Source organism: Scyliorhinus torazame, chromosome 28 (assembly GCF_047496885.1).
Source record: "Scyliorhinus torazame isolate Kashiwa2021f chromosome 28, sScyTor2.1, whole genome shotgun sequence".
Taxonomy (NCBI): Eukaryota; Metazoa; Chordata; class Chondrichthyes; order Carcharhiniformes; family Scyliorhinidae; genus Scyliorhinus; species Scyliorhinus torazame.
This window is the reverse complement of record NC_092734.1, coordinates 11,088,209-11,115,608: the sequence shown is the minus strand read 5'-3', so window position 1 is coordinate 11,115,608 and position 27,400 is coordinate 11,088,209. Positions and strand designations below refer to the sequence as shown.

At 44.4% G+C, this 27,400-nt stretch overlaps 1 protein-coding gene across 5 annotated transcripts in view; it reads left to right on the top strand.

Moving 5' to 3' along the window:
- The window catches only part of micu1 (mitochondrial calcium uptake 1), a 131,684-nt gene that overhangs the window by 7,239 nt on the left and 97,045 nt on the right, over positions 1-27,400 (top strand). For all 5 annotated transcript variants that reach the window (XM_072491468.1, XM_072491465.1, XM_072491469.1 and 2 more), the window contains exon 2: positions 5,774-5,845. The gene's annotated coding sequence lies outside the window, so the exon portion shown is untranslated. The remainder of the gene's footprint in view (positions 1-5,773; positions 5,846-27,400) is intronic.

Here is a 27,400-nt window from a genome sequence, read left to right as displayed (position 1 = left end):
GGCCTGAACAATATCCAGGTTTGTGCTGACAATTAGCAAGTTACATTCGTGCCACACAAGTGCTAGGCAATGACCATCTCATGCAAGAGAGGATCTAACCACCACCCCTTGACATTCAATGGCATTACCATCACTGAACCCCCCACAATCAACATCCTGGGGGTTACCATTGATCAGAAACTGAACTGGACTAGCCACATTAATACTATGGCTACCAGGGCAGGTCAAAGGCTAGGAATCCTATGGTGAGTAACTCATCTCCTGACACCCCCAAAGCCTGTCCACCATCTACAAGTGTAATGGAATACTCTCCACTTGCCTTAATGAATGCAGCTCCAACAACACTCAAGAAGCTCAACACCATCCAGGCCAAAACAGCCCGCTTGATTACTCCCCCTTCCACAAACATTCAAACCCTTCACCGCTGGCGAACTGTGGCAGCCTTGTGTACCATCTACAAGATGCACTGCAGTAACTCACTTTGGTTTCTTAGACAGCACCTTGCAAACCCACGACCACTACCACCTAGAAAGACAAGAGCAGCAGGTACCTGAGAATCCCAACACCTGGAGGTTCCCCTCCAAGTCTCACACCACCCTGACTTGGAAATATATCGCCGTTCCTTCACTGTCGCTGGGCCAAAATCCTGGAACTCCCTAACAGCACAGTGGGTGTACCTGCACCTCATAGAGTGCAGCGGTTCAAGAAGGCAACTCCCCATCACCTTTTGAAGGGCAGCTAGGGATGGGCAATAAATGCTGGCCTAACCAGCGACGCCCACATCCCGTAAATGAATTTTAAAGAAACAGAGAGAAAAAGAATAAATGCTGATGTCCAGTGTCAGGGGTTTGATTGATGAGAAGGGACCAGAGAGACTGACTTTTCAGCAAGGGAATGAGGTGGTGTCAGGGAGGTGATCTATTCGAGGTGTGCAATATTAAGGAGAGTTGAAATGTTAACATGGACTATTCATTTTAATTGAACTGTGGGAGTAGAACCCGTGGATACAGATTCAACCTAGTGAAGATACATTTAGCAATAAACGCTGGCCCAGCTAAAGCCACCCACATCCCATGAACAAATTTTAAAAAGGACAGATGTGAAGAAATGGCAAAGAGTAATCGACATGTGAAATGAACTTCCAGATCGAGAAACTGTAGGAAAACTATGTGGACTAATTTAAGAAGAAATTGGATGTTAGAATGGGGGGGGGGGGGGCTGGATTTATGCATCAAAGAGATTGAGTGGCTGTCCTCCACATTCATAGTTTCTTGCGGCCATTAGAGCAAATGATTTTGTATTATTTGTTATCCTGCAACAAATCAAACACGTTTCTGCATTTACATTAATGGAGTGCTGTTTACAACACATTTGCTTCTCAAGTTCTGGAGGCAATGAAAATGTCAGATTTTGCATAGGTTTCAGCCTGAACACATCGCTTGCCCTGTTGATTACAATGCTCTTGTACATTAAATATCAACGCTGTCAAAAACATACTGTAGATTATTTGCAAATGCTTTGGATTTAGGGGCCATTTGGTTGGCTGATCACTTTGCAAAGTGGTGTTTGGATCCGTGATGAATCGTGAAACTAATTAGAGTGAGAATGCATTAACATCTTCATACAATTAATCACATTTGGGTCTGTGTTGTGTCGTTTTAATTTGAGATAAAAATTATTTTGATCGTTGGTGTTTTAAGAAAAAAAGGATGAAAATATTTTAAAGTTGGACAAATTTAGAGTACCCAGTAAATTTGTTTTCCAATTAAGGGGCAAGATAGCGTGGCCTATCCACCGACCCTGCACATCTTTGGGTTGTGGGGGTGATACCCACGCAGACACGGGGAGAATGTGCAAACTCCACACAGACAGTGACCCAGGGCCGGGTTAAAAATATTTTTTAATGATGGGCAGCACGGTGGCGCAGTGGTTAGCACTGCTGCCTCAGAGCGCCGAGGTCCCAGGTTCGATCCCGGCTCTGGGTCACTGTCCACATGGCGTTTGCACATTCTCCCTGTGTTTGCGTGGGTTTCGCCCTGACAACCCAAAGATGTGCAGGGTAGGTGGATTGGCCACGCTAAATTGCCCCTTAATTGGAAAAAATGAATTGGGTACTCTAAATTTAAAAATATATACATATTGTAATGGGGTAATTTAGCGTGGCCAATCTACCTACCCTGCACATCTTTGGGTTGTGGGGGTGAAACCGACGCAGACACGGGGAGAATGTGCAAACTCCACACGGGCAGTGACCCGGGGCCGGGATCGAACCCGGGTCCTCGGCGCTGTGAGGCAGCAGTGCTAACCACTGCGCCACCGTGTCGCCCTTTTGTCCAGAAAACCTAAGGGAGGTCTTCCAATGTCATCACAATGCACGTAGGCACCGCCGGTGTATCTGCTAAATGCTCTGTGATGGTTAAACATTGTGTTGACCAAGTTGCTTTCCTGTAACCCCTGCTAAAAAGTGGATGTATTAAACTGCTCTCAATGCCTGCTAACTTTCACGATCTTGGCTCACCGAAGAAGGAGGCAATCAGCAATTTAGCACCGATCTGCTGGCAAACCATGAGTCATTAGGCAGAAGGAGTCTTCATCATAGGGAATAAAGATGTGAAGAAAGCAAAGAGGGAAAAGATCATCTTGAGATCAGGGCGGGATGGGGGGGGGGTGGAGAGACGGCAAGGTGGCGCAGTGGTTAGCATTGCTGCCTCACAACGCCAAGGACCTGGGTTTGATCCAGGCGCTGAGGCCCCGGGTTTCTTCCCAGCCCCAGGCCACCAAACATGTGGAGTTTGTACATTTTCCCCGTGTCTGCGTGGGTCTCACCCCCATAACCCAAAGATGTGCAGGGTCGGTGGATTGGCCACGTTATATTGCCCCTTAATTTAAAAAAAAGAGACCAGTGATGGGAAACATTGGCTGAACCAGTTTAATCGCTGAAGGCAACAGCATTGCAATGGACGATGCAGTAAGATCCCCAGCCACTAATAAAGACAAAAATGATTAAGAGAAATTAGCAGAACTGGAGATTAACAAATAAATATCTGATAAAATTGAGCAATTGAAATTTCATGGCATGCCCAGCTTCCGATAGAACATATGGAAGTGTTTAAAGAATTGGCAGAACTTAAAGGGAGCTCGAAAAACTTTTCTGAAGAAAACTTTTCAGAAAATGCAAAGTGGCTGATGTGAGTCCAACCGTTAAAATTGAAATGTGAGCTTGTATTAGCTCGGTGTCGATAAGATAACAATTCCTTTGTAGAAGCGTCAATTCAAGCTTATCTGGAGAGCTGAAACTAATGAACAAAGAATCGGAATAGATTCACATTCAGCAAATTTGTTGATCCTCGGATAGTGGCTGAAAGATTAGAAAGGAATTGCCGTTTGTACTTGATGAAAGAAATGCAGCATAGGTGACAGCTATGAAATCAATGTTCTTCAGTATTGAAAGACTCGTTTGGTTGGTCAAGGCTCAGGCCAAGCAACCACCAAAATGAAAAACAGGAAATGAGGCAAATTGAGAAATTGTAGATTAAGCTTTCAATGATTTTACTCCCCGTGGTGCCTCGAAAATGCCCAGTGGGCCCCGCCAATCTGATCTACCAGGCCCAGCAAATTCCCTTCTATTGTCTTCCTCGTTTTTCTTGCTGAAATGTTCTAGGCCTGAAGGTGAGGGAAAGGTTTATAAAAACATTTTATTCTCTGCTTTCAATGATTTTGACTCGCAGGCGCATCGGTGAAAGCTCGGATCAATTATCAATAAAGTCTGATGCATGCAACTGGTGGGAACATTGATTTAAACTTGATACGTGCAACCACTGAGAAGCTTCTTATGGGGATTTGTTGAGAGTTGTAAATTGATGATTTCAGCGGAGCTCAAATCGGTATTGAAAATTAAAGTCTTAAAGGACTTACTTTTTTGAACTTAGGCCAATTTTCTATATCTGAGTAGCCACCTTACTGTGCTGATAATGAATGTTTTCACTTCCTACATAATCTATGTGGGACATAGTAACTCAATATAGTCTACAGGCAGATAAATTAGTTTCTGTATTTTTGTTGTTCCCCAATTATTAATTTTTTTACAAAATCTCAGCTTCCATTTGAGGTTAGAATGATAGCTTAAATTTATCTAAGCCCTTTTTGAAGCTATTGTAATCAGTACAATTTATTCTCTAATCTGCAGCACATTCTTTGAATATTGAGTGGCACAAATTCATTTTTGGCGCATTGACATCACTTTTGAAGTCAATCCTTCTACTTTTATTGCTGTGAAAGCCATAGAATGATTGCTTTCTTATCACTGATTTTAACTGTTAAGAGCCAAGAAACCTCAGCACACTGAGAAATGTATTTTTACCGAGGCAACTTCATCTTAAAATGGGACAAGAGAAAGAAAATCTACACAGTAGCATGCATTTGATTCCTTTGTGATTAATACTGAATGTCCGGCCTTCTATTTTTGTCAGTGCCACTTGTCCTTGCAAAATGGAATGGCCTCCATAAAGTCATTTTCCGTGCCACCCTTCTCCCGTCTTCAGAAGCTTCAACAAAGTCAGACTTGTCACCATGCTCTCAGTCGTTATTTGCAACTTCCTCTCCTACTTCTTTGTGTCTTCCCCAGTGTCTTCTCCAATATTCCTATGCGCTGCCATGGACGTTTCCAAGAATGATAATGATCTGCAATGAAGTTACTGTGAAAAGCCCCTAGTCGCCACATTCTGGCACTTGTTTGGGTACACGGAGGGAGAATTCGGAATGTCCAAATTACCTAACAGCTCGTCTTTCGGGACTTGGGGGAGGAAACCAGAGTGCCCGGACGAAACCCACGCAGACACAGGGTAGAACGTGCAGACTCTGACCCAAGCTGGGAATCGAACCTGGGACCCTGGCGCTGTGAAGCAACAGTGCTAACTACTGTGCTACTGAGCAGACGGAAGTTTGTCTGTGCTGCACTGAAAAGTGAAAAACCGAAGGCATGTACATTGCAAACAACTCTGGGTGTGGTCACAATTAGAAGGATGTCCCCAATACAATTAATACTACTTAGGGGAATTGCAAAGTGAAAAACATTCATTTTCTCGCTTGTTAATATGAAAAAGTCGCAATTAAAGTTATGCTATGAATCTAGTATTGGAAGAATGATTGTTTTGCCAGTTAGTTTTTTTGTGCATTGTTGCAACTTTAAATCTCTGCTCTGTAAATAAAAATGTGTGAAAATTGACTTATCTGCCGAATCGTGTGCCTCATGCATGTCACATCTCATATGCCAAGATATGCCAAGATATCGTGATCGAATCTGATAGACCCAAATTTCATGCTACAAACAGTAACAAATAATGTGGTAGGAAATGTACCAAAGACTGATGAAGCAAGCACGTATCCGATTAAAAATTACTAAGGAAGTACAGAACAAGCAATCAACAAATAGCTGCCAAATAAGAGACATGGTACCAAGTATTTTTTAGGAAATCCTTTTGGCTCATTGTGTTTTTTCTACTATTCAGTGCTCTAGTTAGTGATGTTTACAACAAGCAGACTGAAGCACCCGATAGGATTTTATGTATATATTTTGTTCTCCGCTTCCCAATGGATTATCACTGTCAATGTTTTTAATGGCCTCAGTGTTTCCATGCCATTAACAAGCGGTTAAACTTTGAAAAACGCCTTGCCCAAATGGTAACTTCTCTCCAGACGTGCTGACTGACCCACTTATATTTCTAGCCTAGTACTTTCTGTTCTTGTTAAAATTCAGTCTCTTTTCTGTACGCAGATTGTGAGCAGAAGGCTGCTGACCAAGTGTAACCAGAAGCTTGACTTCCATTGGGAAGCAAAGTCACGTGAGGTATGTGGCATGCATTTTACTGTATATTCTGTCAACTTATACCAGCGCTAGCATGGAATTCCACTGGGCCATGCAGTGGAGGCAGGTCTTATGGAAAAATCCAGAAGCGAACTAACGAGTTTTCTTTTGGCAGGAAGGAGTGATTGATTGGTGTAGGAATTTCAGTAAAATGCCATCATGTTTAAAATTTGGGGACTGGTTAAATGGAGCAGTCGTTCCTTTATTGGTGACTGTTGAATGTACCATGTACCCTATTAATTGATTGCATTAACTCATATACTGTGTATAAATCTGTTCACCCGAATCGAACCAAGAATTGTATGAATGTTCATGCTATGACGCTATTCTATACGTACGCATTCATGATGGGCGCACCTTGACCGGTTCAGGGTCCTGTCCTTCTAGTGATCGATAGCAAACATGCTCCCTCTTTTGATGTACTCATTCTGTTCAGTCAGCAGTGGTGCTCAGTGCGAAGGAGTTGAAACCATCGTCGCAGTGGAGACCTCATTCTTATGCCTACATTCTCAGGATTGTAAAACTGAGTTCAATCCTCTCCTTGTGCAGCATTTTCCATTACCCCTCCCTTCTAGTTTCTTAAGCTCCAAAGTGTACTTCCTTTCCCTTAACTTTGTCAGCTAAAGTCTAATTGCCCTTGAGAAAGTGGTGGTGAGCTGCTCACTTGAGTAGAACTGCATGTCTCGTGCAGCCATTTCAGAAGGATTACTAGTCCAGTAGGCTAACCTTTGTTAAGTAATGGGTTAAGAGACATTGCATTAGTTGTCTCATTTATGTTAAGTATCCATTAATTGACACTGATATGTAAAGGGGCTTCTGGTGGCCTCTGTCAGGTGATGGATGGGTAGAGTTTTGTGCAAAGGCTGTTGGAATGAAATAAATGTGTGTTTGTGAAAAAGGAACAGAACTTTAGACTCTTCATATCACAGCAACTAAAACGTCTAACAATTGGTAGCAGAGGATGGTTGCTGTGTAAATGTGAAGGGTTGAAAGATACAACTTTATCAGATCAAACCAAGGAATGAGTGAGAAAAGAAAAAAAAAGGGATATATGGCTGAATCGAGGATAAAGATGGCTGGATATGACTATCCTCCCTTATTTTCTGAAAGGGAATCGTACGAGCAATGGAGAAGTGCAGTAGTTATGTGGACTAAGGTAACTGCTTTGGGAAAGAGAAAACAAGGTATGGCATTGGCTCTCTCTCTACCATATGGCAGTAAAATCCGAAACAAAGTGCTTTCTGAGCTGGAATTGGAAGAGTTAGAAGAAGGTCTGGAGACTTTATTACATTATATGGATAAGATTTATAAGAAAGGTGACTTGTTAAGTGCGTATGAAGCATGGTCGTATTTTGATAAGTTCCGGAAAATGGAGGATATCTCCATGGAAGACTATATAATGGAATTTGGCAGACTATATAAAAGGCTGAAGAAACACAACCTGGAATTTCCACAGTCTGTGTTGGCCTTTAAATTACTTGACTGTGCTAGAGTGAGCAACATGGATAGGCCCTGGTTTTGACAGGAGTTCAGTTTACTGATCAGGATACCTTATTCGAACAGATGACAAAAGCTTTACAAAAGTATCTGGGGAAACATTCGATTCCGATGGCTCTGATGACTAAATAGGTCAGCCTGCAATAAGGCAGAATATGGAAGATACACTACTAACAGGATGGCGAAATCGGATGGCTACGAACAGGGCTCAAGACTATAGAAGGAGACCGAGACAAGGAAATTATGAAGACAGAAACCCAGTTAGAACCTACAATAGGAAAATGAACCCCAGAAATGCACGGGGCATGATAAATCGATGTTTTCGATGTGACTCTCAATACCATTATGCTTTCAACTGTCCAACTCGTTATGATAGTGTTTGAAGCGACACATGACACAGAAAAGTCAGAAGAGGAAAAAGATAGTGACCAGAAAGAAGGCATTGTCCTATTGACGAGCAGTTTTACGCCGGTAATGAGGGTGTTGGTTGCAGAATCCTTCAACTGTGCTGTATTGGACAGTGGTTGGACTCTTTGAATGTGAAAATCGTAACAAGGTTAAGGAATTTGAAAGTTCCACAAGTTTCAGGTTTGGGGATGATAATACTCTGAAGTCGCTGAAAAGAGTGGTGATTCTTTGCAATATTGCCGGAGTGAATCATTTCATTAGCACGGATGTTGTATCAAGTGAGATACCTTTGCTTCTGAGCAGACCGTCGATGAAGAAAGCACACATGAAACTGGATATGGAACAGGATAAGGCAACAGTTTTTGAAAAGACAGTGGACTTACAATTTACACAGTCGGGACACTATTGTATTACATTACTGACAAATAATATTCCACGTAGAGTGGTTACGGATGTGTTAATGGCAGTTGAAAATGGGACTTTAGCTGATAAAAAGCTTGTGGTATTAAAACTGCATAGGCAATTTTCACATCCATCTCCTTGGAGGCTGAAAAATATATTAAAGGATGCAGGGGTAAGGGATGACGACTGTACTATACTGATGGAACAGGTTAGTGACCGCTGTGAAGTTTGTAGGAAATACAGAAGGACACCAGCACGACCGATAGTAACCCTACCTTTGGCCAGGGATTTTAACGACATTGTGGCCATGGACCTTAAGATCTGGAATAAAGCAAATAATATATTTATTTTGCATTTTGTAGATTTAGCAACCAGATTTAGTCAATCAACGATTGTACGAAGTGGAAAAATGGATAGGGACAGGAAAACTTTGGCAGATCGACCGAATTGCAGGCTAATTTCAGCTTTAGCATGGGCAGTACATGCAAAGAATTCATTGCAGATGGTTGGGGGCTATAGTCCTTATCAATTAGTGTTTGGCAGAAATCCTAAAATCCCGTCCATTTTGGATGACCAGCCTCCAGCTTGGGAGGGGACTACAATTAGCTCTGGTTTTGCTGAACATTTAAATGCATTACATAGCAGTAGAAAAGCTTTTTTGGAAGCAAAAGTCTCTGAAAGAATTCGCAGAGCTTTAAGACATAACATACGGCCATCAGATGCCGTTTTTCAGCAAGGAGGCATGGTATACTATAAGAGAGACAATTCTAATGAATGGAAAGGCCCAGGGAAGATCATAGGCATAGATGGCAAAACAATTATTTTGCAACATAGTAATCAAACTGTTAGGGTACATTCATCAAGGATAATGGGTACAGATTACAAATTTTCAAAATTAGACAGAGCAGACAGACATGATGAGGAACCAGAGTCATCTGGTACGCATGTGTTACAGAACTATGAGGACCAATTAGCTGATATAGACAGGGTTTCTGTGGAGGAACACAACACCTCTGATGAATTAAAACAGGCCATTTTTCCGAAAGGGCAACTGCCAAAAGTTGGTACAAAAGTGGCAGAAGTGCCAAAAGTGGCACAGAAGGGTTTAGTCAATGGAAGGATGCAACTGTTATTAGTAGAGCAGGGAAGGCCACTGGAAAGTATAAACATTGGTTGAATGTACAGCATTCAGGGGAAGGAGTCAAGACAATGGATTGGGAAAACGAAGTTCAAAAATGGAGGGCACAGAAACGCACTGCCAGTTCAGATAGTACATCGGATAGTGAACAGGTCCGCAGGAAAAGGTCGAGAACTATTGAAAGGACATCCCACAGCAGAAGGGAAAGATCAAGCAGTAGCAGTACAGAATGAGAAACCAGGCGGGTGAGGGGACATAGTTTATCAAGATCTCGGAACATGAGTAAGACTACGAACACTAATAGGAGTAGAAGCCCACATGCACGTGAGATTTTGGTGGCTTAAAATAAATTAGATGAAAAAGTTATCAAAGAAGTAAACAGCAAGAATTGCATAGTTGGGAGTGAATTTGGGGTATACACGGAAGTACTGGATAGGGGACAAAGAGCTCTGTCCCACAGATGGATTTGCACGGAAAAGGTTCTTCCGGATGGAACTTATAAGGCAAAGGCCAGGCTTGTGGCAAGCGGATTTGAAGTAAACTTAGAAGATCAGGATTTAAGGTTAGATTCACCTACAGCAGGAAAGGTTATTTTAAAGATCTTCTTGGCTCTATTAGCCACAAAGGCATGGGAATGCAAATCTATAGATATAAAAGCTGCCTTTTTGCAGGGGCATCAGCTCCAGAGAGACATTTTTCTCTGTCCTCCTAAAGAAGCAGCTAACACAGATGGGGTACTCTGGAAGTTGAACAAGTGTGTATATGGATTAAATGATGCATCTAGAGTCTGGTATTTTTCGGTAAGGTCAGTTTTGTTAAAGTTAGGCTGTTGCCAGTTGAAAGCAGATCCTGCAATGTTTTACTGGCACTATAAAGGAAATCTTTCTGGCATTTTTATGATGCATGTCGATGATTTTTTGTGGGGTAGGACTAGTGATTTTGAAGCTATTGTAATCTCTGGTTTGAGGAAAGAATTCAGGGTTGGAAGTCAGGCTTCCGGTGCATTTAAATATATTGGACTGGAAATTGGACAGACTAAGTTAGGGGCAACTTTACGTCAGCAATCTTATTTGGAAAGCATCAGCCCAATAGCAATTAGTCGTGGCCGAGTTTCACAAAAAGACACAATGGTTTCAAAGATAGAAAATTGGGCAACTGAACTGGTTAGGTAGACAGACTGGGCATGAGTTTTGATGTCTTAGAGTTGAGTACAAAAATGAATGATCCCAAAGTAAAAGACATAATAAGAGCAAATAAAGCGTTGGCCAAACTAAAAATGCAGGAGTGTGTTTTGAAGTTCCCGGTTTTGGGTGACCTTAAGCACTTGAAACTCATAGTTTATAGTGGTGCGTCCTACGCAAATTCATGTGATGGGGTTTCAAGCGCAGGAGGTTTTATAATTTTCCTTTTGGGGAACAATGGTAAATGTTGCCCGCTTGTGTGGGAGACAAAGAAAATAAGGAGAGTGGTAAAAAGCACTTTGGCTGCTGAGACATTAAAACTTGTAGAGGCGGTGGATATGGCCTTTTATATAAGTATGATATTGACAGAAATGTTGGGATTAGGGGATTTGGGTAATATACCTATTGACTGTCACATTGACAATAAATCCCTGTGGGAAAATGTGCACTCTACAAAAAGTGTCAATGAAAAGAGGTTACGGATAGACATCGCAAATTTGAAGCAGATGTTGGACAAGGGGAAATAACAAAAATTAAATGGGTCGACAGGAGCTATCAACTGTCAGACTGTTTTACGAAAAGAGGGGCGAGTTCACAGAAACTTTTGGATATTGTTAATGAAGGGCGCTTGTTTCTGTGACTGTTTTTTTTTTCTTTCTCGTCCAAACAAAAAAAAGGGGGAAATCATGTGTGTGTTTTTGAGTTTCTTGAAATTTTGTTTTCACCTAATTTTTTTTTTTCTCCAAGGAAGGGGAGACTGTTAAGCAATGGGTTAAGAGACATTGCAATTAGTTGTCTCATTTATGTTAAGTATCCATTAATTGACACTGATATGTAAAGGGGCTTCAGGTGGCCTCTGTCAAGTGATGTATAGTTAGAGTTTTGTGCAAAGGCTGTTGGAAGGAAATAAATATGTGTTTGTGAAAAAGGAACAGAACTTTAGACTCTTCATATCACAGCAACTACAACGTCTAACAACCTTTAGGCTACCGTTCCCTCCTTAATACTGTAACCCATGTCCAAGTACACTTATTCTCCAAAACCTCCTTCCTTGTATGCAGAATTGCTTCTACAGTTGTGAAATTGTTTTACGTTCAGCGCTCCCAATATCATTGGTAGTCTCATAATTGTTTTCCAGAGATAGTACCATATTATGAGACCTGTCACTGTTTTGTAAAACACGTTTGTGCTTTAGATTAGATTTTTACAGGAACATTTGGCTGCTGTGTTATACATTTCCAAGCCGGATTCATGTCTGTTGTTTATGCAAATCCTAATCTAAGCACAACAGCTTTTATGAAAGACAGCTCAAATTGAAATTCAGTCGTCATGCACAGAGCACTGATATCGCTGTATGGGGGTGGCAAGTAACCTGCCCCAAACTCCTGCAAAAAGCTCGGCGCTAAATTGCAGCTAGCAGATAGGTAGCATGCATTAGTTCCTTCAGAGACAGGAACTAAGATGGAGAAGTTTTTTTTAAACACAGAATAATTCCCTATTTTCCTTGCCTGTTAATTGTGTCATATTCCACAACAGTGACATGACAATTGCATCTCTCAGATGTTAACTTGTACAGTTCCTTCTCTCTGGTTCTGTCATCATAATGTCCTTTGTATCCTTCTGTGAAGCAGAAAATAAATTACTTACTTTCAATTCTTGAAAGATACAATTACTTTTTGGAAACCTAATCAAAAACTCCCAATCGTTCCTTCTTCCCTCAAGGTTCTTGATCTCATATCTTCTCTAACCTCAGTTGGAACTCCCACATTTCTGCTCCTGAAGTTGTATCCAAGAAATTTAATTTCCGAATTCACACCAAACACCATTTCTAACGCGTTGACACTTAACTCTTGAAAGCCTTAATCCTTATGTTGCTCTCTTGCTGAGGGGCTCATTAGTAACTATAATATTCCGGTGGCGCAGTGGTTAGCACTGCTGCCTATGGCGCTGAGGACCCAGGTTCGATCCCGGCACATTCTCCCTGTGTCTGTGTGGATTTCACCACCACAACCTAAAGATGTGCAGGATAGGTGGATTGGCCACGCTAAATTGCCCCTTAATTAGAAAAAAAATAATTGGGTAATCTAAATTTATTTTAAAAAATGAACAAGAAAAATAAAGTAACGATCATGGCACCGGCTCGGAGAATTGGAGTTGAAGCCGGGACGGCCCGCGACGCGATTGTCCGGCGACCGAAGAATCGCCGCCAGTCGCACGAGCGATCAATGCGTCGCCGGTCAGGTGCCGTTGAAATAGGCCCCTGCGGCGATTCTCCGTGGTCGAATGGCTGAGTTCCCGCCAGCGTGGTTCCACCCGGCGGGAGCTTGGACTCGTGGCCGTCCTGGTGGGGGGGTGGGAGGATCAGACCCCGGGGGGGTATCCACGATGGCCAGGCCCGCAATCGGGGGGGGGGGGCCTACCTTCTTTCGCGCAGCCCGCTGTGTGGCTCCGCCATGTTGCGTGGGCCCGACGCGGAAGCGGCCGGTGCGCGCATGCGCGGTACCGCGGCCGGCAGTGCAGGTCCGCGTGCCGGCGCTGAATGCAGCACTCCAGCGACCTGCCCCATGTGGGCCACGGAATCGCTGGGCCGGGAGGCTTGTTGAAGTTTTAAATAATTATTTTTATTCAACTTTTTCCATTTTATGCATAATTACAAAACTAAACGACACAACCAAACAGAGCAACACACCCCATTACTCCACTCCTTCCAAAAACCTACCCCCACTTAGCAACAAATGGTGACCAGCTCTTTAAAATACACAATAAACATCTGTCATCTCCGGTGAAACCCCTCATTTGCCCCCTCACGACGTACTTGACTTTCTCGAGGTATCGGGACTCCATCGGATCTCTCAGCCACATTGAGGCATTGGGCACAGAAGCTGACCTGCTCCCCTTCAACACTCTCCTCCGGGCAATCAGCGAGGCGCAGGCCAGGACATCAGCCCCCGCACACATCTACAACTCCAGCGAGTCTGACACCCCAAATAGGGCCGTTAATGAGCTCCAGTTCAATCTTCAGAATTATGACGTGGTGCTAAAGGAGGAGACTCAGAAACCGACAAGCTTGGGAAACGACCAAAACATATGCACATGGTTGGCCGGATCGCCTGCAGTGTGCTCTCACTTGTCCTCCACCCCTGCAAAGAACCAACTCATCCTGGACCTAGGCATGCCCTATAAACTACTTTTAAGTTGGATTAAACTAAGCCTCACACATGAGGACGTGACGCTCACCCTCCGCAAGACCTCACTCCATACCTCACAATCCAAAACGGGCCCCAACATGTCCTCCCACTTGGCCGTAACCACCTCCACCGATACTGCGTCCTCTGACAATCTATCTATAGATATCGGAGATGCTCCCTTCCTCAGACCCTGCGAGTGAAAGAGCCCTCTCCATTAGCGAGGTTGGTGGCGCCACAGGGAATGTCGGGAAGATCTGTTCGCGGAATTGCGCACTTGTAAGTATCTGAATGAATCCACTCGTGAGAGCCCCAACTTCTCTGACAGTTCCTCTAAACTGGCAAGCCACCCCTCCAAGAACAGATCCCCAATTTTTTCCAACCCCCGAAAGTGGCATCCAATCTCGCAGGCTCGAGCAGATGATTCACACAAGTCGGAGCCAGCTTCGATACAATTTCAAATGCTGCTAAAATTGTCGTCATATCTTCAAAGTGGAGACAAACAGTGGATTGCCGAATACTTTGTTGGTGAGAGCGAGGCCATCGCTAATTCTCTCAGATCAGACCCTCTAACAAGACTTTGATTCCATCTGCACCCACATGGCTTCAGGGTCACCACACCAACCCCAACACCTCGCTGCCCGGTAATAAAATATCAGGTTTGGTAACACCAAGCTCCCTGGCTGTCTGTCCATCTGGAGGACTGTCCTTCGAATCCTCATGGCCCTGCCCACCCACTTAAAGGACGGGATCAATTTTCCGACTCCCCCAAAATAGGATTTAGGGAGAAAGGCCAGCAAACGCTGGAGCGAGACCCAAAATCTTGGCAAAATGTACATCTTGACTGACTGAACCCTACCAGCCAAGGACAGACGAAGACTGTCCAACCTCTGTAGATTGGTCCTGACCCTGCCTACCAAGCTCCTATTGTTCACCCTACAGATCCAGGCTCAATCCCGGGCCACCTGAACCCCCAGATACCTAATGTTGGAACCAGCCAACCGGAGCGGCAGTGCCCCCAGATTATGATCACATTTTTGACCCCCCCCCCCAAAAAAGGAACCTTAATTGAAGTTGATAGTTGTACGCACTCCCAATTGTGGCAATACATATGCAGTGTGCACTGCAGTTTTATCTCATGCTGATATTTGTGCATAGAAGGTGAGAATTGGAAACCTGCTGTGGGTTAAAGTGCAGCGAACTCTGACAGTGATTCTCTTTTCCTCTCCTGTTCATCAGACTCGAGCCGCAGTCGATAGTCAAGTGAATACACTGGGACGATGATTCAAATGGTCCTTAATAAAAGGCGATGAGAGAAACAGTGTACCATGTTGACACTTTTAGCATGGTTCTTGAATATGAACTAACATGTCCTCGTAAGGTGTAAAGTTTTGCCTAACTTATTATCAAACAAATAAACCAGTCTGCTGCAGTGGATATTGGTCACGCGTCACCAATCTGTTGCGATTTATAAAATGTTGCATAATCATAGGATAAAGTTATCTAGTTATGCTTGGTAAATGTGGTCTGTTCTTTGAGAAACATGCTTTACTGTTTCCATGTATAAACCGCCACTTGCCACATAGTCCTGCTTTGTTCCTCCATTGTGGTTGAGCAAAGCACATCAAAACCCATTAGGCGGGGGCGGAGGAGGGGGGTGGTGGGACCTTGTTGTCTTTTATCCGATTTGGAAATAGCTCTGGCGCAAGTGTGTCCTAGACTCTTTCATGACCGATATTGCTAAAGTGAGAATTCTAGCTTTACAGTATGGGTTTGCGATACCAACAGTGGGGTGATCTCGTAGTTCACTACAACGCCTGCGGTCAAAAATGCTTTTTCCGTGTCTATATTATCCTTCTCGGGTTGGGCAGCAGTCACAAATACCATTTTGGATATTAGAACTCTTTTATAACATTGGTCAACAAGACAGCTGTTTGTCTCTTGCTCTCCTGTGTACTCTTAAGTCAATCTTCCTGTATGCTGTGTGCATATATTTACCAGTTAACAAAATTAAAACCGCTGGGGTTAATGGGTTAGTGGCAGGATACGTACTAAATTGATTAAAGGACAGAAAATAGGGAATAGCGATGAGAAGTTTTTTTAGACAGGAGGAAAGTATACACTCGTGTTTCCTAGGGGTTGCTATTCGGACCACTGCTCCTCCTGATGGATACTAGTGCTCTGAATTTGCTCTCTCTCTGGCATAATTTCAAAAGGTTGCAGATTATATTAAAATCCGTATTATTGTATACCCTTGAGGTTCCAGCAATCGCAAATAAACAAGTATGGCACAAAGCCTGGAACAAAGAACAAAGAAATGTACAGCACAGGAACAGGCCCTTCGGCCCTCCAACCCCGTGCCGACCATACTGCCCGACTAAACTACAATCTTCTACACTTCCTGGGTCCGTATCCTTCTATTCCCATCCTAGTCATATATTTGTCAAGATGCCCCTTAAATGTCCCTATCGTCCCTGCTTCCACTGCCTCCTCCGGTAGTGAGTTCCAGGCACCCACTACCCTCTGCGTAAAAAACTTGCCTTGTACATCTACTCTAAACCTTGCCCCTCTCACCTTAAACCTATGCCCCCTAGTAATTGACCCCTCTACCCTGGGGAAAAGCCTCTGACTATCCACTCTGTCTATGCCCCTCATAATTTTGTATACCTCTATCAGGTCGCCCCTCAACCTCCTTCGTTCCAGTGAGAACAAACCGAGTTTATTCAATCGCTCCTCATAGCTTATGCCCTCCATACCAGGCAACATTCTGGTAAATCTCTTCTGCACCCTCTCTAAAGCCTCCACATCCTTCTGGTAGTGTGGCGACCAGAATTGAACACTATACTCCAAGTGTGGCCTAACTAAGGTTCTATACAGCTGCAACATGACTTGCCAATTCTTATACTCAATGCCCCGGCCAATGAAGGCAAGCATGCCGTATGCCTTCTTGACTACCTTCTCCACCTGTGTTGCCCCTTTCAATAACCTGTGGACCTGTACTCCTAGATCTCTTTGACTTTCAATACTCTTGAGGGTTCTACCATTCACTGTATATTCCCTACCTGCATTAGCCCTTCCAAAATGCATTACCTCACATTTGTCCGGATTAAACTCCATCTGCCATCTCTCCGCCCAAGTCTCCAGACAATCTAAATCCTGCTGTATCCTCAGACAGTCCTCATCGCTATCCGCAATTCCACCAACCTTTGTGTCGTCTGCAAACTTACTAATCAGACCAGTTACATTTTCCTCCAAATCATTTATATATACTACAAAGAGCAAAGGTCCCAGCACTGATCCCTGTGGAACACCACTGGTCACAGCCCTCCAATTAGAAAAGCATCCCTCCATTGCTACCCTCTGCCTTCTATGGCCTAGCCAGTTCTGTATCCACCTTGCCAGTTCACCCCTGATCCCGTGTGACTTCACCTTTTGTACTCGTCTACCATGAGGGACCTTGTCAAAGGCCTTACTGAAGTCCATATAGACAACATCTACTGCCCTACCTGCATCAATCATCTTAGTGACCTCCTCGAAAAACTCTATTAAGTTAGTGAGACACGACCTCCCCTTCACAAAACCGTGCTGCCTCTCACTAATACGTCCATTTGCTTCCAAATGGGAGTAGATCCTGTCTCGAAGAATTCTCTCCAGTAATTTCCCTACCACTGAAGTAAGGCTCACCGGCCTGTAGTTCCCGGGATTATCCTTGCTCCCCTTCTTAAACAGAGGAACAACATTGGCTATTCTCCAGTCCTCCGGGACATCCCCTGAAGACAGTGAGGATCCAAAGATTTCTGTCAAGGCCTCAGCAATTTCCTCTCCAGCCTCCTTCAGTATTCTGGGGTAGATCCCATCAGGCCCTGGGGACTTATCTACCTTAATATTTTTTAAGACACCCAACACCTCGTCTTTTTGGATCACAATGTGACCCAGGCTATCTACACCCCCTTCTCCAGACTCAACATCTACCAATTCCTTCTCTTTGGTGAATACTGATGCAAAGTATTCATTTAGTACCTCGCCCATTTCCTCTGGCTCCACACATAGATTCCCTTGCCTATCCTTCAGTGGGCCAACCCTTTCCCTGGCTACCCTCTTGCTTTTTATGTACGTGTAAAAAGCCTTGGGATTTTCCTTAACCCTATTTGCCAATGACTTTTCATGACCCCTTCTAGCCCTCCTGACTCCTTGCTTAAGTTCCTTCCTACTTTCCTTATATGCCACACAGGCTTCGTCTGTTCCCAGCCTTTTAGCCCTGACAAATGCCTCCTTTTTCTTTTTGACGAGGCCTACAATATCACTCGTCATCCAAGGTTCCCGAAAATTGCCGTATTTATCTTTCTTCCTCACAGGAACATGCCGGTCCTGTATTCCTTTCAACTGACACTTGAAAGCCTCCCACATGTCAGATGTTGATTTGCCCTCAAACATCCGCCCCCAATCTATGTTCTTCAGTTCCCGCCTAATATTGTTATAATTAGCCTTCCCCCAATTTAGCACATTCATCCTCGGACCACTCTTATCCTTGTCCACCAGTACTTTAAAACTTACTGAATTGTGGTCACTGTTACCGAAATGCTCCCCTACTGAAACATCTACCACCTGGCCGGGCTCATTCCCCAATACCAGGTCCAGTACCGCCCCTTGCCTAGTTGGACTGTTTACATATTGTTTTAAGAAGCCCTCCTGGATGCTCCTTACAAACTCCGCCCCGTCTAAGCCCCTGGCACTAAGTGAGTCCCAGTCAATATTGGGGAAGTTGAAGTCTCCCATCACCACAACCCTGTTGTTTTTACTCTTTTCCAAAATCTGTCTACCTATCTGCTCCTCTATCTCCCGCTGGCTGTTGGGAGGCCTGTAGTATACCCCCAACAGTGTGACTGCACCCTTCTTATTCCTGATCTCTACCCATATAGCCTCACTGCCCTCTGAGGTGTCCTCTCGCAGTATAGCTGTGATATTCTCCCGAACAAGTAGCGCAACTCCGCCTCCCCTTTTACATCCCCCTCTATCCCGCCTGAAACATCTAAATCCTGGAACGTTTAGCTGCCAATCCTGCCCTTCCCTCAACCAGGTCTCTGTAATGGCAACAACATCATAGTTCCAAGTAGTAATCCAAGCTCTAAGTTCATCTGCCTTACCCGTAATGCTTCTTGCATTAAAACATAAGCACTTCAGGCCACCAGACCCGCTGTGTTCAGCAACTTCTCCCCGTCTGCTCTGCCTCAGAGCCACACTGTCCCTATTCCCTAGTTCTCCCTCAATGCTCTCACCTTCTGACCTATTGCTCCCGTGCCCACCCCCCTGCCATACTAGTTTAAACCCTCCCTTGTGACACTAGCAAACCTCGCGGCCAGGATATTTATACCTCTCCGGTTTAGATGCAACCCGTCCATCTTATACAGGTCACACCTGCCCCGGAAGAGCTCCCAGTGGTCCAGATAACGGAAACCCTCCCTCCTACACCAGCTGTTTAGCCACGTGTTTATCTGCTCTATCTTCCTATTTCTAGCCTCACTGGCACGTGGCACAGGGAGTAATCCCGAGATTACAACCCTCGAGGTCCTGTCTTTTAACTTTCTGCCTAGCTCCCTGAACTCCTGCTGCAGGACCTCATGCCCCTTCCTGCCTATGTCGTTAGTACCAATATGTACAGCGACCTCTGCCTGTTTGCCCTCCCCCTTCAGGACCTTAGTTTAAGAGTTTAAGTGGGTGCCCATTTGTATTGACTTGTTGTTCCTGGCTGTGTCAGAAATTTAACCAATTTATTACACAATAGCATTACCAGCTATTGGCAACAGCTCTTTCCCCGATGAGGTACTCTTCGAACCCGGTGATGATGTCCACTCTTAAAATACGGCGGCAATTTAGGCAGTGTTACTAATTGGCATCCATGTCATTGCTGGCCCCTATCTATGGCAACCTATTTACTTTGTCGGGTTTAAACTTGACGATTAGGTCATGGAAGAGGAGGGAGTTTTAGAGATCTATTTGTGTGGGGGGGGGGTTTGCTAGTTTGGATGTATTATCGACCAGGTTTCAGCTTCTAGGACAGATTTGTTCCGTTACCTCCAGGTACGTGATTTTGTTTGGAAGGCTTTTCCCACGTTCCCCTTGGCTCCACGACCCTCCTTGTTGAGTCGCATCCTCTTAACATTGAGCTGGAGCCTTGTCCTTTGGTGGCTATTTTCAGGGTATCGGACTCGCTGAGGTTACGGACGGGGTGAAGGCGGATGTTCTCGCCTTTGCCTCTCTAATAGCCCGGAGGCGCGTTGTGCTCCGCCCAGTGCCTTGGTCGGGTTGGGTAACCTTATGGCATTTTTACATCTGGGGAAGGTCAAGTACACCGTCAGAGGGTCGGGGGAGAGGTTCAAGCTGAGGTGGCAGCCATTCATTTCCTACTGTAAAGAACTAGTGTAAAGAACTAGTCACCGTCAGCTGTTAGGTGTGTGAAGGGTTTCTCATGGTTGGAGAAAGGGTTTCCTCCCTGGGTGAGCTTTGCATGGTTCTGTTTTTTCTAATACTGCATTTGTAATATCTGTTTTTCCATGTTGCTATTGTGTATTCTGTTCATTACAAATGAAAATGTTTTCATCAAATTTTTTTTTCCAAATCACGGCGATGTGTATAATTGCACCAAGCTGAACAATTCTGTGAATTACCATAATCATTGATTTTATGATTTATTAAAAAAGGTTATTTCTGAAACAGCGGAATACATTTTCATTGGATGCTGATTGTTGAAGGTTGAGGTGTAGATCATAGAATTTGCAGTGCAGAAGGAAGCCATCCGGCCCATCAAGCTCGCACCGGCCCTTGGAAAGAGCACCCTACTTAAGCCCCACACCTCCACTCTATCCCCTTTATCACCGTAACCCAGTAACCCCACCTACCGTTTTCGAACACTAAGAGCAATTTTAGAATGGCCAATCCACCTAATCTGCACATCATTGGACAGTGGGAGGAAACCGGAGCATCCGGAGGAAACCCCCGCACACACAGGGAGAAGGTGCAGACTCCACACAGTCGGTGACCCAAGCTTGGGAATCGAACCTGGGACCCGGGAGCTGAGAAGCAACTGTGCTAACCACTGTGATAACGTGCTGCAACTGTGTGTTGGATTGCGTTAGTTTAATAACCAGGGAAATAAGTTGGGCTTTCGTTTAACATCAGCACTCAGAAAACGTTAATCTCAGCAAATTACTGACACTAGACTTAGAGTGCACTAGGACCAGGAGATTTACACCATAGAATAATGTCCTTGAGTACTTAAAATGTTATGTAGACCCATGTAAGGCACTGAGAAACTCCAAACTGTTACAGCAGGATGCATAGCTGAGGCTTAGGACAGGAAAATGGAGCACAGAATTATTGCCACTTCCTCCTGGGGGAGGGGGGAGAATCATTGCATTTTATGCAACTTCCTCCAGTTACAGAAGACTTACGAGTTGTACCCTTCAACAGCCCAGCCCCTCAGGATCATTACGAGGTGGACATGTCCATAGATTTGTGTGTAGATTTGTCTACCTCCATGGAGATTTACTCATCTGGGTCTGGAGCTCTGTCAGACAGCAAGAGTGAGGTTGGCAACTCAAATCTGTTGAGAATTACAGCCAAAACACAGTATACCATGCTCTCTTAACTCTACGCTGCATACACACTGTGGCCACCTTTTCTGTAAATGTTAATGGTTCTGTTCACCTTCTCTGTAATTGTTAATGAAGTAGAATTTGAGAAGAACAGAATGCAGAGTAAAGTTCTGAATTTGCATTACTTTTTGAATAACCACCAGCTTGGTCTATTCTTTGCTTTTAAAAAAAGTCAGCATGGACTGTACATGCAACATCATGATGCTGTTATTTTTTAAACAAAATTTGAAGCTTATCCACCTCCTGCATCCACAAATAATCCTTAGTTAATCTTTACAGATCCAATTATTGTCTGTAGATAGGGAGATGTGAAATCTAAATAAAGCGAACAATTTAGGCTTGCTGTGCTTTGTGATCTGTATTTTGTTAGGATTATGAAATCCCACTTTTTATTTAACTTGATTTCATTGTGACTGACCTTGTATGTTTCCCTGTTAAACAATGAACTTAATGTTCTCACAGCATTTCTCAAACTTACAGTTGACACCCTGCGCAATTTTTGACCACTTTGCAACATAGATAAAAATTGCTGCTGCACTAATTAATTTCCTGGTGCTGTTAAATGCTAGGACCTTTTTGTCATTAGTCTGGGTATGAAGAAGCCCTTATTAAGGCCGTAAATTTAGTACTGGAGTGCAATGTGTTAGCATCCAGTGGGTATCTGTTTGATGGATGTTAAATATCCAGTCCTTGGAAGGGAATAAGATGAACAGGTACTGGGCGTTGATTTGTTAATTATACTCCTCTTTATATAAGGAAGAGCCGGCCAGCACTGGTTATCTGGTGTGTTCGAGGGGAGAAGTTAATTCTGCAGTGAGAAATAAACATTCTCTACCTAAGCCTCTGTAGATATTAGTTAGCTGATATTGGTCGCAGAAGATGGCTGCCTGAAAGTGAAGATTTGAGACTATGAATACAAAGACGGAGACCCCCTTGAGAGAGCCGTAACCTTTCCTGTTAAGAAAGCCTTGAATTAAAAAGGCCCAAGTGAAGTTAGACGTGGAGCATGATTATGCCAGTCTTTGGAAAATCTGTAGAAATGTAATTCACACATTCGGGACATTGTTGGCTTCCTGGGAGGCCTTTAGAAAGAATGTTAAAGAGGTATTAATGAAAGTTGGCAGTAAGGATTTTAGGGAGAAGAAGCAAATTCTTACAAAACTACATTGACAATGTGTGCATCCCTCTGTGTGGCCATAGGTTGAAGATTCTATTAAAGGATGCAGGTGTACTGGATGAGGAACACACTGGATTTGTTGAGATCATTAGTGAGAAAGGTGATATTCACATGTAACAAGAGATTTGGAACAGGAGTAGGCCACTCGGCCCCTCGAGCTTGCTAGGGAGTGGTGAAAGGGAGGAAAGCCAGGAAACATAGTCTAAGTTCATCACAGGCCAAGGAAAAGATCAAGAACTTGTGAAAGGATGCCTAGTTGAAGGAGGTCAAGTAGCAGCAGTCCAGAAAGGGGCAGGAGATCCAGTAGGCATCGCAGTTAAACAGGAGCAAGGATCGCAAAACAGGCAAGAGCAACACAGGAAATATGAGCCCCAACGTTAGAGAGGCTCTGGTGGCTACTAACAAGTTGGATGGTAAATTAGTAAAGGAAGCAAAACAAAAAGAAGTTGTCCGTTGGAGAGAAAGTTTGACGTTTACACAAGAGGTGCCAGACCAAGGCAAACCAGCATTGTCTCGTAGATGGATATGTACAGAGAAAGTACTTCCGAATGGTACATTTAAAGCAAAGGCTGGACCGGTAGATCGGGGATTTGAAGAGCAGACTCCCCAACTGCAGGAAAAGTTAATTTGAGGATTTTCCTAGCACTGTTAGCGATATACTCATGGGACTGTAAATCCACTGATGCCAAAGCAGCATTTTTGCAAAGGGAGTAATTTCAAAGAGAAGTATTCTTGAAGCCTCCAAAAGAAGCTGGATCTAAAGGGGAAGTTATGAAGAATAAACAAGTGTGTTTATGGGCTAAACGATACATCTGAGGTCTGGTATTTTTCAGTTCGAGCCACCTATTAAAAGCTGGTTGTGTTCAGCTAAAAGTAGATCCCGCAATGTTTTACGCGGACCACGGAGAAAAACTCGCAGACATTTTCATAACGCGCATAGATGATTTCCTGCGGGTAGGATCTGTAGCCTTTGAGAAATTTGTAATAGATTTAAAATTATAAAGGGATTCAAAATTGGACAAAGTTGGGAATCCACACTAAATTAAAAAAATTAAGCATTGGTAACTAATTAAACATAATTACTTAATTATAATTTAGAGGGGTATCTAAGCCAGAGATCGGAGAGTACTATATTTAGCTTTCGCATTTATATTAGAAATCTAGTGCTAGGAAACAGATAGTTAACAGTAACTTAAAAAAACATATATAAACATTTTCTTTTAACTTTTAATTTTAATTAATTGACGCAATGTCAGTTAGAGGGGTGCAGTGCTCTGACTGTGAGATGTGGCAGGTCCGGGAGGCTTCCAGCGTCCCGGATGGCTTCATCTGCAGAAAGTGCACCCAACTGGAGTTCCTCACAGACCGCATGGTTCAGTTGGAGCAGCAATTGGATGCACTTAGGAGCATGCAGGTGGCGGAAAGCGTCATAGATTGCAGTTATATAAATGTGGTCACACCCAAGGTGCAGGCAGAGAAATGGGTGACCACCAGAAAGGGCAGGCAGTCAGTGCAGGAATCCCCTGTGGTTGTCCCCCTCTCGAACAGGTATACCCCTTTGGATACTGTCGAGGGGGATAGCCTATCAGGGGAAAACAGCAGCAGCCAGAGCAGTGGCACCACGGCTGGCTCTGATGTTCAGAAGGGAGGGTCAAAGCGCAGAAGAGCAATAGTAATAGGGGACTCTTTGGTCAGGGGCACAGATAGGCGCTTCTGTGGACGTGAAAGAGACTCCAGGATGGTATGTTGCCTCCCTGGTGCCAGGGTCCAGGATGTCTCCGAACGGGTAGAGGGCATCCTGAAGGGGGAGGGCAAACAGGCAGAGGTCGTTGTACATATTGGTACTTACGACATAGGCAGGAAGGGGCATGAGGTCCTGCAGCAGGAGTTCAGGGAGCTAGGCAGAAAGTTAAAAGACAGGACCTCTAGGGTTGTAATCTCGGGATCACTCCCATTGCCACGTGCCAGTGAGGCTAGAAATAGGAAGATCGAACAGCTAAACACGTGGCTAAACAGCTGGTGTAGGAGGGAGGGTTTCCGTTATCTGGATCACTGGGAGCTCTTCCGGGGCATGTGTGACCCATATAAGAAGGACGGGTTGCATCTAAACTGGAGAGGCATAAATATCCTGGCCGTGAGGTTTGCTAGTGTCACACGGGAGGGTTTAAACTAGTATGGCAGGGGGGTGGGCACGGGAGCAATAGGTCAGAAGGTGAGAGCATTGAGGGAGAACTAGGGAATAGGGACAGTGGGACTCTGAGGCAGAGCAGACAGGGAGAAGTTGTTGAACACAGCGGGTCTGGTGGCCTGAAGTGCATATGTTTTAATGCAAGAAGTATTACGGGTAAGGCAGATGAACTTAGAGCTTGGATTAGTACTTGGAACTATGATGTTGTTGCCATTACAGAGACCTGGTTGAGGGAGGGGCAGGGTTGGCAGCTAAACGTTCCAGGATTTAGATGTTTCAGGCGGGATAGAGGGGGATGTAAAAGGGATGGCGGAGTTGCGCTACTGGTTAGGGAGAATATCACAGCTGTACTGTGGGAGGACACCTCAGAGAGCAGTGAGGCTATATGGGTAGAGATCAGGAATAAGAAGGGTGCAGTCACAATGTTGGGGGTTTACTACAGGCCTCCCAACAGCCAGCGGGAGATAGAGGAGCAGATAGGTAGACAGATTTTGGAAAAGAGTAAAAACAACAGGGTTGTGGTGATGGGAGACTTCAACTTCCCCAATATTGACTGGGACTCACTTAGTGCCAGGGGCTTAGACGGGGCAGAGTTTGTAAGGAGCATCCAGGAGGGCTTCTTAAAACAATATGTAGACAGTCCAACTAGGGAAGGGGCGGTACTGGACCTGGTATTGGGGAATGAGCCCAGCCAGGTGGTAGATGTTTCAGTAGGGGAGCATTTCGGGAACAGTGACCACAATTCAGTAAGTTTTAAAGTGCTGGTGGACAAGGATAAGAGTGGTCCTAGGATGAATGTGCTAAATTGGGGGAAGGCTAATTATAACAATATTAGGCGGGAACTGAAGAACCTAGATTGGGGGCGGATGTTTGAGGGCAAATCAACATCTGACATGTGGGAGGCTTTCAAGTGTCAGTTGAAAGGAATTCAGGACCGGCATGTTCCTGTGAGGAAGAAGGATAAATACGTCAATTTTCGGGAACCTTGGATAACGAGAGATATTGTAGGCCTCGTCAAAAAGAAAAAGGAGGCATTTGTCAGGGCTAAAAGGCTGGGAACAGACAAAGCCTGTGTGGAATATAAGGAAAGTAGGAAGGAACTTAAGCAAGGAGTCAGGAGGGCTAGAAGGGGTCACGAAAAGTCATTGGCAAATAGGGTTAAGGAAAATCCCAAGGCTTTTTACACGTACATAAAAAGCAAGAGGGTAGCCAGGGAAAGGGTTGGCCCACTGAAGGATAGGCAAGGGAATCTATGTGTGGAGCCAGAGGAAATGGGCGAGGTACTAAATGAATACTTTGCATCAGTATTCACCAAAGAGAAGAAATTGGTCGATGTTGAGTCTGGAGAAGGGTGTGTCGATAGCCTGGGTCACATTGAGATCCAAAAAGATGAGGTGTTGGGTGTCTTAAAAAATATTAAGGTAGATAAGTCCCCAGGGCCTGATGGGATCTACCCCAGAATACTGAAAGAGGCTGGAGAGGAAATTGCTGAGGCCTTGACAGAAATCTTTGGATCCTCACTGTCTTCAGGTGATGTCCCGGAGGACTGGAGAATAGCCAATGTTGTTCCTCTGTTTAAGAAGGGTAGCAAGGATAATCCAGGGAACTACAGGCCGGTGAGCCTTACTTCAGTGGTAGGGAAATTACTGGAGAGAATTCATCGAGACAGGATCTACTCCCATTTGGAAGCAAATGGACGTATTAGTGAGAGGCAGCATGGTTTTGTGAAGGGGAGGTCGTGTCTCAGTAACTTGATAAGAGTTTTTCGAAGAGGTCACTAAGATGATTGATGCAGGTAGGGCAGTGGATGTTGTCTATATGGACTTCAGTAAGGCCTTTGACAAGGTCCCTCATGGTAGACTAGTACAAAAGGTGAAGTCACACGAGATCAGGGGTGAGCTGGCAAGGTGGATACAGAACTGGCTAGGTCATAGAAGGCAGAGAGTAGCAATGGAAGGATGCTTTTCTAATTGGAGGGCTGTGACCAGTGGTGTTCCACCGGGATCAGTGCTGGGACCGGTGCTGTTTGTAGTATATATAAATGATTTGGAGGAAAATGTAACTTGTCTGATTAGTAAGTTTGCAGACGACACAAAGGTTGGTGGAATTGCGGATAGCGATGAGGACTGTCAGAGGATACAGCAGGATTTAGATTGTTTGGAGACTTGGGCGGAGAGATGGCAGATGGAGTTTAATCCGGACAAATGTGAGGTAATGCATTTTGGAAGGTCTAATGCAGGTAGGGAATATACAGTGAATGGTAGAACCCTCAAGAGTATTGAAAGTCAGAGAGATCTAGGAGTACAGGTCCACATGTCACTGAAAGGGGCAACACAGGTGGAGAAGGTAGTCAAGAAGGCATACGGCATGCTTGCCTTCATTGGCCGGGGCATTGAGTATAAGAATTGGCAAGTCATGTTGTAGCTGTATAGAACCTTAGTTAGGCCACACTTGGAGTATAGTGTTCAATTCTGGTCGCCACACTACCAGAAGGATGTGGAGGCTTTAGAGAGGGTGCAGAAGAGATTTACCAGAATGTTGCCTGGTATGGAGGGCATTAGCTATGAGGAGCGGTTAAATAAACTTGGTTTGTTCTCACTGGAACGAAGGAGGTTGAGGGGCGACCTGATAGAGGTCTACAAAATTATGAGGGGCATAGACAGAGTGGATAGTCAGAGGCTTTTCCCCGGGGTAGAGGGGTCAATTATC